Genomic DNA, 12256 nt, shown 5'->3' with positions numbered 1-12256 from the left:
AACACTACTGTTGGTTATGCAGGTCCTTATTGCAATCGGATCAGCGATCCTGCTCGGTGTGGATGGCGACCGGGCACTGCTCCCACTCTCGCCGAAACCGTCTTCATCAAGCGAAATCGGATGGACCACGACGACAAACAACTTTAACAGCGGATTGCCAGTTATCACCGGCTTACATCACCGTTTGAAAGAGCCGCTCGTCGACGATGAACTACCAGTCCCTGTTGAGCATCGAGGACCACGTGAGACCAACCGAACCTACTTAACCGCGCAGCATTTTGGCTTCGTGGGATTTGGAGCCGGCACGCTGGCTGACGCGCAGCTAACACTACTGTTGGTTATGCAGGTTAGTACTTACTATCCAATGCAACTTCATGGTCCGCTATGTGCGTTGCCGGCTCCTCCCACGATAATTGCTACTGCGCACCGTCGCAGACGAATGTGCGCGCGAGTGTCTTGCCGAAATTTCCGCCTCTTTGTGAATAGAGTGTTGTACTTGATTCTTCTTTTGTTGCTATCGGGCGATGTCGAGCTTAATCCTGGACCTCTCACCGAAGCAGCAATGGAGGTACTTAAAAGTTTACAGGCTGGTCAGGCAGCAATCATGAGCAAGCTAGATACCATCGATACCAAGTTAGCCAAACACGAGGCTATGCTGGCGGAGGTAAACAGTAGGCTTGGTGTAACTGAGGAACGGGTTGGAACGGTAAATAAATTAGTGTCGGATCAAGGAAATGCAATAAGATCACTTGAACAACAAGTATCTGCCGTGCGAAAGAAAAACGTCGATCTTGAAAACAGAAGTCGCAGGCTTAATCTTGTCTTCTATGGAATAGATGACGGAAACCATTCTGAAACGTGGATTCAATCAGAAAACTTGGTTAAAGATATTTGCAAAACTAACCTGGGGATCGAACTGAATTCGATACAAAGGGCACACCGAGTAGGTCGTTACAGCGATAGGTTCAAAAGGCCAGTCCTAGTAAATTTTTCTTCATATAAGGAAAAACAGGACGTCTTGTCAAATGCCAATAAGTTCAAGGGGTCACCCTACAGTGTGGATCAGGATTATTCATCCGATACCCGAGAAATACGGAAGCATCTGTGGGAATACGCAAAAGTTAAAAAAGCGGACAGCAATAACAAGGTAAAGCTAAACTTCGACAAACTTATTATTAACGGAAAGACCTTCACGTGGGACAAAGAAAAAAAAGAAGTTGTTCCATTCAGGGAACGATGACGCAATAGAAAGGAAATGAAACAAGTGTGGCGTAACCTCGTTGCCGTTGTAGTAAACTGTAGGAGTATAATAAACAAAGTCGATGAATTCGCTGGTCTGATAGAGTCTGTCAAGGCTGATATCGTTTTTGGCACAGAATCGTGGCTGAACCCGTCTATCGCGGATAGTGAAGTATTCCCTAAAGAATTCATTGCTTATCGGAAGGACAGGCCCCGCCTCGGTGGAGGGGTGTTTTTGTTAATTCACTCTTCTCTTAAATCATTTATGCTAGATCTTGATACCTACGATGTTGAATCAATTGGTGCTCAGTCACCCTACCTGATAACTCCTCATACGCTGTTGGATCATTCTACAGACCACCGAACTCAAATTTAAAACTGTTGCAATCTTTGTTTGACATCGTTTCGGAGGCATCCCGGCAGCCTATTTTGCTTGCGGGTGATTTTAACTTACCTAACTTGGAATGGCTAGAAGGTGATTGTGTATGCAAAGTTGACAGCTGTATTAACCTAGATATGAAAAACATTGTAAACACCTTCGGACTGTTACAGTATGTCAATGCTCCAACTCGGAATAGTAACATTCTGGACCTTTTGTTCTGCAGTTCACCTACCCTTATTAGCTCGGTTTATATAATACCAGGAATGAGTGACCATCACGCCGTCATTGCAAACATTAAAACAGATATTAACCGATCAACGTCACCCACTTCAAGGAGAGTTTTTTTCTTCGAAAAAGGTGATTATCCTAGTATCTCCCAGGAGCTCCTCGATTACTTGCCGGTTTTTGAATGTCTTGCTGAGGATTACGACATCCATGATTTATGGCGGGTATTTAAAGATAAACTGCTTGAGCTTACGGACAAGTATGTTCCAAGCATAGACTCCACCAGACTCAAGAAACGTAAGAAACCCTGGGTGAATTCGCGTATTCTCAGAATAATTAAAAAAAGAAAGAGAGCATTTAATAGATACAAAAAAACTAAAAGTATGAATCACATAAAAAAGTTATCTGAAGTAACACAGGAATATAAGTTTGCTATAAAAACTACGAAGGAAGAGTACTTTAAGACACTCAACGACAGAATGAAAACTAACCCTAAACGTTTTTGGAGGTTTTTAAAAGGATGCGGATCAGATTTTGTAGGAATAAATGAAATTGTTTGTAATCAACAAATAATTGCAGACGATATTGAAAAGGCAACGTGTTTGAATACATATTTTCAATCTGTCTTCCTACCTAAATGCAATCATAGCTCTACACCACAAGCAAGCAGACTTCCTTTAATGGAACAAGTTGAATTAAGCGTTAGAGGCATCGAGGCACTCCTAAAGGTCATAGATGAAACCAAAGCAAACGGTCCGGATGGTATATCTCCACGTATACTAAAGCGGTGTGCTGCACTTATCTCGATGTACCTTTATTTAATCTATGTGAAATCGCTATCCACAGGACTCTTACCTAATGATTGGAAAACCGCTCAAGTTGTACCTATTCATAAAGGGGGTTCGAAAAGAGATGTCGCAAATTACAGGCCTATCTCACTAACATCCATCTCGTGCAAGATCATTGAGCATATTATATATGCTGAGATAATGCGTCATATAACAAATAATAATATACTGATCAAAGAACAACATGGGTTTCGGAAAGGTCTATCTTGCACAACACAATTAATTGAATTTTATCATGAATTGGCACTCGATGTTGACGAGGGAGGACAAACAGATTGTGTCTTTTTAGACTTTCGCAAGGCTTTCGACACAGTGTCACATCCACTTCTTCTTAATAAACTTAAAATGTTAAATATTCACTCAAGCGTACTCGCTTGGATTGAAAATTATTTGTCTCAGCGCCGACAATGTGTTGTTTTGAACGGCAAAAGCTCGGCATACGCTGATGTGACGTCAGGAGTCCCACAGGGCTCAGTCTTAGGGCCACTTTTGTTTTTACTTTATATAAATGATATCTCTGTTGGTATTTCTTCATGTATACGGTTGTTTGCCGACGATTGTGTTGTTGATAGGAAAATTAAGAGTGAACAAGATGCTGCCATGTTACAATCTGACTTAGAATGTATTAATACTTGGTGTTCCACTTGGAAGATGAATTTGAATTTAAAAAAGTGTGTTCATGTATCTTTTACAAGAAAGAAGAAACGGATTGTAAATCTTTACCAGATAAATAATACCCTGATAAAAAACGAACCTATATACAAGTATCTAGGTGTGACGCTATCATCCGACTGCTCATGGTCTGCTCATGTGGATGACGTCATTGTAAAAGCTGGTAGGGCACTCAATTTTATTCAGAGGAACTTGAAATGTTCACAGCCGAACCTAAAGAAAACTGCTTACCTAACATGTGTTAGACCAATCTTGGAATACGCCTGTGCCGTTTGGGACCCCGCGCAAAAGAACTTGATTGATAAGCTGGAAAGAATTCAAAACCGAGCTGCTAGGTTCGTCCTGGGGCGGTATGGGCGGAGAGAAAGTTGTACTAAAATGAAACTTGAATTGAATTGGGAACTGCTTTCCTCTAGACGGAAAAAGTTGAGACTGAAGTTTTTATACCTCATATTTAATAATAAGACTGGAATTAGCAGTAAAAGCTACTTGAAAGAACCACATTATATTTCTAGGCGTAATGACCATTCACTTAAAATCCGCGAATACCGTGCCAGGACGTACTTGTTTGCGGATTCCTTTTTTGTCAGAACTATTGTGGAGTGGAATCAGCTGTGTGAAGAGCAAGTGTGCTGTACGAATGAAGATTTGTTTTTTTCCCTGCTGTAACCCCCCTGCTATAACGCCTTCGGGCAATGCGGGGTAATTCTTGAATAAAGAATAAAGAAAAAAAATTCGCAATCTAAGTGACGACACGCTAAAGAGCTTGACCAAATTCTTTAACGACACGGTCTGGACGGAGGACGGCGTCCTTCCAAAAGAATGGAAGGAAGTAAAAATTATTCTTATTCCAAAACCAGGTAAGCCTCGTAACATCAACAACCTTCGACCCATCTCCCTAACATCGTGCGCGGAGAAACTCTTTGAAAAGGTTGTGCAGGTCCGGCTCTCGAACCACATAGAGCTAAACAACATGTTCCCCTCCAACATGTTCGGTTTCCGACCCCACGTGTCAGCGCAGGACGTTTTTCTACTACTAAAGCACGAGGTCCTGCACCCGAACAGAGGGTCGGAAGATAAATTTGTACTGCCATTGTACATCAAAAAGGCCTTCGACAGCATCTCCGACCACGCTATTCTGGAGGGACTGGAAGCGGTGAACTGCGGAACGCGAATTTATAACTACGTGCGCTCGTTCCTCAGCCACCGCACGGCCACAATCGGATTAGGCTCCACGAGGTCCGACACCTTCAACTGTCCCGACAGAGGTACCCCTCAGGGAGCTATACCCTCTCCACTGCTATTCAATGTAGGGATGAGAAAGCTAGCCCTGGAGCTAGATAAACACCCGAATCTCGGTTGTGCGATATATGCCGCTGATATCACGTTCTGGGCTCACCAGGGGTCCTACGGGGACAAGCAAGAAACCCTTCAAAAGGCCATAGACGCAGTCGTGGAATACGCGAGGGCGGCGGACATGGCATGCGCACCCGAAAAATCGGAATTCATTCGGGTGCGTGCGAAGTACGCAAGAAAGAAGGACTGGGTGCCGCTCACTCTGACTCTCGACGGGGTGCCAATTCGTGAAGTGGAGACACTCAGAATATTGGGGATGTGGATACAGCAGAATGCTGGAACATCTCACACCCTACAAAAACTAAAGGCGGTCACAGGAAACGTGGCCAGAATGATAAGCAGAGTGGCAAGAAGCAGAGACGGCCTAACTGAGGGAGAGACCATCAGCCTGGTTCACGCATTCGTAATTAGCCGACTCACATACGCCCTTCCGTATCAGGCCTTGACAAACCAAGAGATCAAACAGGCAAACGCAATAATAAGAAAAGCCTTCAAAGCCGCCCTTGGTCTTCCCGAATGCACTAGCACAGAGAGATTCGAGGGACTGGGCCTGCACAATATTTTTGACGAGTACGCAGTCGCGACGTTATATGCCCAGAAAGAAAGACTTTGTTCTTCAACTCAGGGCAGGGAAGTATTGGCGAGGTTAGGCTTTCCCCTGAGACCCCAGTATTGCGGAGAGGAAACGGCACAGATAGACCGCAATGTTCGATCGCACATCGCGGTGGCCCCAATTCCCAAAAACATGCACCCCAAGTACCATCCCGGACGACGCAGAGCAAGGGCAAAGACCCTTCACAAACGTTTCGGCATGGGACTGGGGGTGTATTATACGGAAGCCAGTCGAGCCAGCTCAGACACTTTCAGCATAGTCTCTACATGCAACAACAACATAACAACGGCATCCTTCAAAACCTCCTCGGCATGCGTGGCAGAGGCTGCAGCCATCGTCTTGGCCATTCAGGATGCCGAGCGCCAAACCAATTCGGCTGTCATATTAACCGACTCACAGGCGGCTTGCCGCCTGTTTTTACAAGGAACGGCACCCAAATCAATAATCAAAATTTTAGGCACTCAACTAGAGGGGCACCACACTATCGCCTGGTGTCCGGCACACGAGCGACTGGCAGGAAACGCTAGGGCAGACCGTATTGCTCGAGGTTTGAACGTCCTAGCAACGGTATGGCCTAGCGACGTCCTTCCACCGAATTCTCGTGACATCCTCCTACAGCAAAGGCAGGAGCGGAGTCGTTTTGGACATCCTCACTCCGATTTAAACAGCGAACAGGAGAGGGACTGGCGTCGTATTCAGACGAATACATACCTGAACCTGCACCACCTACACAGAATACACCCCACGAGGTTCACTGACGAGTGCCCGTGGTGCACAGACACACCCACACTAAAACACTTCACATGGGAGTGCCCCAGGAGGCCTCCGCACATAGACAGTCCCATATTACACCAACATCCACTAATGAGGAATAGGCAGTGGGAGGCATGGCTTGCGGACGAGGGTCGGGAGACCCAGTTGGCTCTTCTGGACCAAGCCCAGCGAGCCGCTCGTGCCAGTGGGGCCCTGGAATAGGGGCTCCAACCATCGTGCCTTATTTTATTTACATTGAATAAAGTTTTTACTCTCTCTCCCTCTCATGATACGGATCTGCGGTCACTACCTGCCCTAAGTAGATGTATTCCCTTACCACTTCAAGTGCCTCGCTACCTATCGTAAACTGCTGTTCTCTTCCAAGACTGTTAAACATTAGTTTTCTGCAGATTAATTTTTAGACCCACCCTTCTGCTTTGCCTCGCCAGGTGAGTGAGCATACATTACAATTGGTCCCCTGAGTTTAAGCAATGCAATATCATCAGCAAATCGCAAGTTACTAAGGTATTCTCCATTAACTCTTATCCCCAATTCTTCCCAATCCAGGTCTCTGAATACCTCCTGTAAACACGCTGTAAAGATGCTATATCTTTGAATAAATCGACTGTTATTCTATCTTCTCCTGCCGCTCTGCCTCGTTTCATGACTTGCAAGGCCCTTCTGACCTCATCGCTAGTTATAGGAATTTCTGTATTTTGTTCATTACTTTATTCTAATAGAGGTATACCGATTCCTCTGGGGACTGTACAGGTCAGTATAGAATTCTTCCGATACCTTTACTACACATTCGACATTGCTGATGACATTGTCCTGCCTATCTTTCAGTGCAAACATCTTGGTTTGTCCTATACCAAGTTTCCTTTTCACTGATTCCAGGCTGCGTCCATTTTTCACGGCTTCTTCAGTCTTTCTCACGTTATAATTTCGAATATGACTTATTTTCGCCTTGTTGATCAGTTTTCACAGTTCCGTGAATTCTATCTAATCTGTTGAGTGGGACACTTTCATTTTTGTCGTTTCTTTATTAGGTCCTTTGTTACTTAAGACAGCTTGCTTACTGGTTGCCTTGGTGCCTTGCCTCCGACTTCAATTGCTGCCTCTGAAGCCAGCCTAGTTACGTTTTAATTCATTACCTCCATGTCATCTTCATCTCTCTGTTCTAAGGCTGCATATTTGTTTGCAAGTACCAGCCAGACTTTACGCTTTTACCCTTACTGCCTCTAGGTTGACCTTTTTATTGTTGACCAATTTTGCCCTTTCTCTGTTCAGATTGAGGTGAATCCTGGCCCTCACTAACCTATGATCACTGCACTTTACCCTATCTATCACATCTACATCCTGCACTATGCTGGGATCAACAGAAAGTATGAAATCAAGTTCATTTCTTGTTTCACCTTTAGGGCTTTTCCAGGTCCACTTTCTGTTGCTACGCTTCCTGAAGAAGGTGTTCATTATTCGAAGCTTATTCGTTCCTGCGAATTCCACCAGCAAATCTCCTCTAACGTTCCTAGAATCGACGCCTACTGCTTTTCCCCCACTTTCGCATTGAAGTCGCCTATTACTACAGTATACAAAGTTTCCACTTTTTTCATCGCTAATTCAACATCTTCATAAAACTGATCTACTTCATCATCCTCGTGACTGGATGTTGGAGCATAAGCTTGTTTTACCTTTAATGTATACCGCCTATTATGTTTGATTACGACTGCAGCTACCCTCTCATTAATGCTGTAGAGTTCGTCAATGTTGGCCACTATGTCCTTATGGATTATGAATTCTACCCTGCATTGCTGCTTATCTGGGAGATTTCTATAGCAGAGGACATGGCCGTTATTCCGCATTGTGTAAGCCTCACCAGTTCTTCTAATCTCACTAAGGGCGATGATATCCCAAACAATGTCTGATAGTTCCTCAAAGAGTCCTGCTAAGCTAGTCTCACTCGACAGAGTTCGGCTGTTAAAGGTTGACAGGGTCAGTTTACATTGGCGGCCTGTGCGGACCCAGATATCTTTAGCACCCTCTGCTGCGTTACAGGTCTGACCGCCGCCTTGGTCAGTTGGCCAGGTGGTCCGCAGCTGCTGGGGACTGAGGGCCATGGGTTTATTGTAGGAATCATTAGGCAGGTAGTGGCCAAATACTGCACCAGGGAGGCCAATCCCTGTTTTTGTGAGGGAGTGTGCTTGTTGAAGCTTAGTGGGCCTTCCTAATCTGGTTGTACCTGGATTAGTATAGCCCCACTCGCTTTCGGCATCTTTTTTCGGTGTCAGGCGTCACTGCAAGCCTGCAGATGTGCTGCACTGGATGAAGTGATATTCAAGCTCACCATCGTCAGATTAAAAAAAGCACTTATGGAAGGATTCGGACTTTCGATTATGGCAGCCTAGCATTCAACATAGCTCAGTGAGATAATCCCGTAGGCTGTGAGGCTACCTTATAGCCGACAAGTACAGCCCAGGGGGCCCTACGTGCCTGAAAACTTGTTTTATTTATCGGCGATAGATGAGTAACTCAATACAGAACGATTTGTAAACGGTTCTGACTTTGTAGTTCCGGAATCTGACGTGCACAGGCGGCCGCGAACTCGTCTGGGCAAACCGCAGAGGCGCAACGATCGCCTTTGACAGTTGCGAATACATCCTCGTGATCTACAGGAGTACACACGGAAACCCCCGAAAACGAATATAGGTGCAAATGTAGAAGAAGTAAATGAACGCAAACTACAACCTTCTTTCACTTGATGAAAATCTGTATACAAAATTTGCAACTGTTTTCGTTACGCTATTATTTTTCTTATTGTTTGTGTAATACTGGAAACCTTCAATACAAAAGTCGGGAAAAAGCAGGCTGGTGAACAAGCAATTGGCAACTACGGCGTCGATTCTAGGAACGCTAGAGGAGAGATGCTGGAAGAATTTGGAGAAAGGAATAAGCTTCGAATAATCAATACCTTTTTCAGGAAGCGTAGCAACAGAAAGTGGACCTGGAAGAGCCGTAATGGTGAAACAAGAAATGGAATTGACTTCATACTTTCTGCCTATCCCAGCGTAGTGCAGAATGTAGAAGTGATAGGTGGGGTAAAGTGTAGTGATCATAGCTTAGTGAGGGCTAGGATTTGACTCAATTTAAGAGAGAAAGAGTAAAATTGGTCAAGAAGAAACAGCTCAACCTAGAAACAATAAGTGTAAAAGCAGACAAATACAAGCTGGCTCATGCGAACAAATATGCAGCCTTAGAACAGAACAGATAGATGATGATGACATAGAGGTAATGAATGAAACCATAACTAGGCTGGCTTCAGAGGCAGCAATCGAAGTGGGAGGCAAGGCACCAAGGGAACCAGTAGGCAAGTTTCTCCCAAGTGCCAAAGGGCCTAATAAAGAAATGACGATGAACGAAAGTGTCCAACTCAAGTGATAATATAGAATTCGTGGAACTGTAAAAACAGATCAAGACGAAAATATGTGATATTCGAAACTATAACACGAGAAAGACTGAAGAAGCTGTAAAAAATGGACGCGGCCTGAAATCAGTGAGAAGTAAACTTGGCATACGACAAACCAAGATGTATTCACAGGAAGATAAACAGGTTAATAGCATCAGCAATCTCGAAGGTATAGTAAAAGCAATGGAAGAATTCTGTAGTGAGCTGTACAGAGAAGTCAGGATACCTACATTAGAAACAGAAATGAACTGGACACAGAAACTCCTCCTATAACTAGCGATCAGGTCAGAAGCACATTGCAAGACACGAAACAAGGAAGAGCGTCAGGAGAAGATGAAATAACATTACATTTAATCAAAGATGGAGGAGACATAATGCTTGCAAAACTGGCGGCTCTTTACACGAAGTGTCTATCGACTGAAAGGGTCCCAGAAAACTGGAAGAATGCAAACATTATACTGATATTCAAAAATCGAGACGTTAAATAAATGAAAAATTATAGGCTCCTTAGCTTACTCCCCGTATTATATAAAATATTCACCAAAATAATCTCCAATAGAATAAGGGGAACACTGGACTTTAGTCAACCAAGGAAACAGGCTGGCTTCAGGAAAGGATACCTTACAATGGATCACATCCATGTCATTAATCAGGTAATCGAGAAATCCGCAGAGTACAATGAGCGTCTCGATATGGCTTTCATAGATTACGAAAATACATTTGATTCAGTAGAGATACGAGCAGTCATAGAGGCATTGCGTAATCAAGGAGGACAGACCGCTTAGGAAAATACCTTGAAAAGTATCTACGGACATTCCAGAGCTACATTAATTCTACTCAAGAAAAGTAGGAAGAGACCTATAAAGAAAGGGGTCAGGTAAGGAAACACAATCTCTCCAATACTACTCACTGCGTGCTTGGTAGAAGTAAAGATCGACGACGAATAACTCAGGAACCTGCGGTTTGCCGGTGACATTGTTGTACTCAGGAACACTGCAGACGAGTTACAACAGAGTTAGGACCTTAAAAGAGATAGTGTAAGCGTGGGGTTGACGAATAAAACGGGGGGGGGGGGGGGGGGGTTGAAGGCAAAGATAATCACGAATAGCCGGGTAAGGTAACAAGAGTCCAGGATCGCCAGTCAGCCTATAGAGTCCGTGAAGGAGCACGTTCACCTAGGTTAACTAATCACAGGAAACCCTTATCATGAGAAGGAAATTCACAGAAGAACAAAACTGGGTTGGATCGCATAAGGCTGACATTGTCAGCTCCTGACTAGACGCTTTCCATTATAACTGAAAAGGAAGTTGTGGAATCAGTGCATTTTACTAGTGCTGAAATATGGGGCAGAGACTTGGAGATCGACAAACAAGCTTCGGACCATTTTAAGGACCGGGCAAAGAGCGATGGAACGAAGAATGTTAGGCATAACGTTAAGAGACAGAAAGAGAACGGTTTGGAGCAGAGAGCGAGCTGGTGTAGCCGATATTATGATGGACATTAAGAGAAAAAATATGGATCTGGTAAGGTCATCTGACGCGCAGGTTAGACAACGGTTAGACCATTAGGGTTAGAGAATAGGTACCAAGAGAAAGGAAACGGTGTTAAAGACGGCAGAAGACGAGGTGGAGTGACGAAATGAGGAAATTCGCGGATGCTGGTTGGAATCGGTTGGCGCAGGACAAGAGTAATTGGTGAACGCAGGGAGAGGCCTTCCTCCTGCAGTGGACATAAAGTAAGCTTGTGAAGATGATGATCTTTATCCGCATCGCAATGTCAAGCAGACTCCTCTTCACTTGCATGCTGCCGGTCAAGTTTCACTCTGCGCCCACTTTCATTGTCCCATCCAAACGCCTCATTATCAATGAAAGCCATATCCTGCAGGAGCCGTGCCTTTACCCTTATTTACCTTTCCATTTCTTGCTCGCCCATAGGTCCCTGGGTTTTCGTAACGTTGCTTGTGAGTAATCATTCGATAAAAAAATCTTCGTTCCCTACAGCTTCTTGCAATTCATAAGTACGGCCATCTTTCCATTATAGTAAAGAAATCTTATTACAACTGCTCGCGTTTTGTTCCTGTTTTTTTGCCGAGTCTGTGGAATCTTTCTACAGAGGCACCCTTCACATCTAGTCGCTGTGTCGGCGTTGTCGGTCCTCCAAATGAGTAATTCTTTGTTGCTACTAAATCGTTAATTTCATCTCGTGCGCCATTTGTTGACGTTCCTTTCTACTTTCCTGCACGTTCTTTAGGGCAGCTCCTTGATTTCTAACTTGAGAGTACCTAGTTTATCAGGAAACGCGGATTGGTGTGCTATAATTTCGCTCGCATCTTTTATAAGCTCATTTTAGCTTCTGAATAATTGTTTAAGCATTTCCGCGACTGCGCTTTCAAGGCATTTATTTGTTTAAGTGAGGACATTTGGTGGTCATTCTATTTAACACTGAGTAATTTTGTAAACAATATGCGCGGAAGCCTGGACACTTAGAAGGGTATTAAACAAAGCAGGGCCTAAAAATGTGTCCGCTGTCTTATTTTGTCGCGTTGTGCCTACCTAATGGTTAGGGATGTAGGCATGGAAAGGATAGAAAGGTTTGCGTTATGAAAGGAATTCATCTTTGACCTTTATTTGTTACCATGAGGATATTTAGCTATCGTTAATTTTATCACTGAGTAATTTCCTGGAAATTTGCCCGGCACCATGGAC

General features: G+C 44.1%; 1 protein-coding gene across 6 annotated transcripts in view; it reads right to left on the bottom strand.

Annotated features, from left to right (window-relative positions):
* Nucleotides 1-12256, bottom strand: part of LOC126535889 (proton channel OtopLc-like) — a 219194-nt gene that overhangs the window by 31113 nt on the left and 175825 nt on the right. The window lies entirely within an intron of this gene.

This window comes from Dermacentor andersoni, chromosome 4, assembly GCF_023375885.2.
Source record: "Dermacentor andersoni chromosome 4, qqDerAnde1_hic_scaffold, whole genome shotgun sequence".
Classification (NCBI taxonomy): domain Eukaryota; kingdom Metazoa; phylum Arthropoda; class Arachnida; order Ixodida; family Ixodidae; genus Dermacentor; species Dermacentor andersoni.
This window is presented reverse-complemented; position numbering and strand designations above follow the sequence as displayed.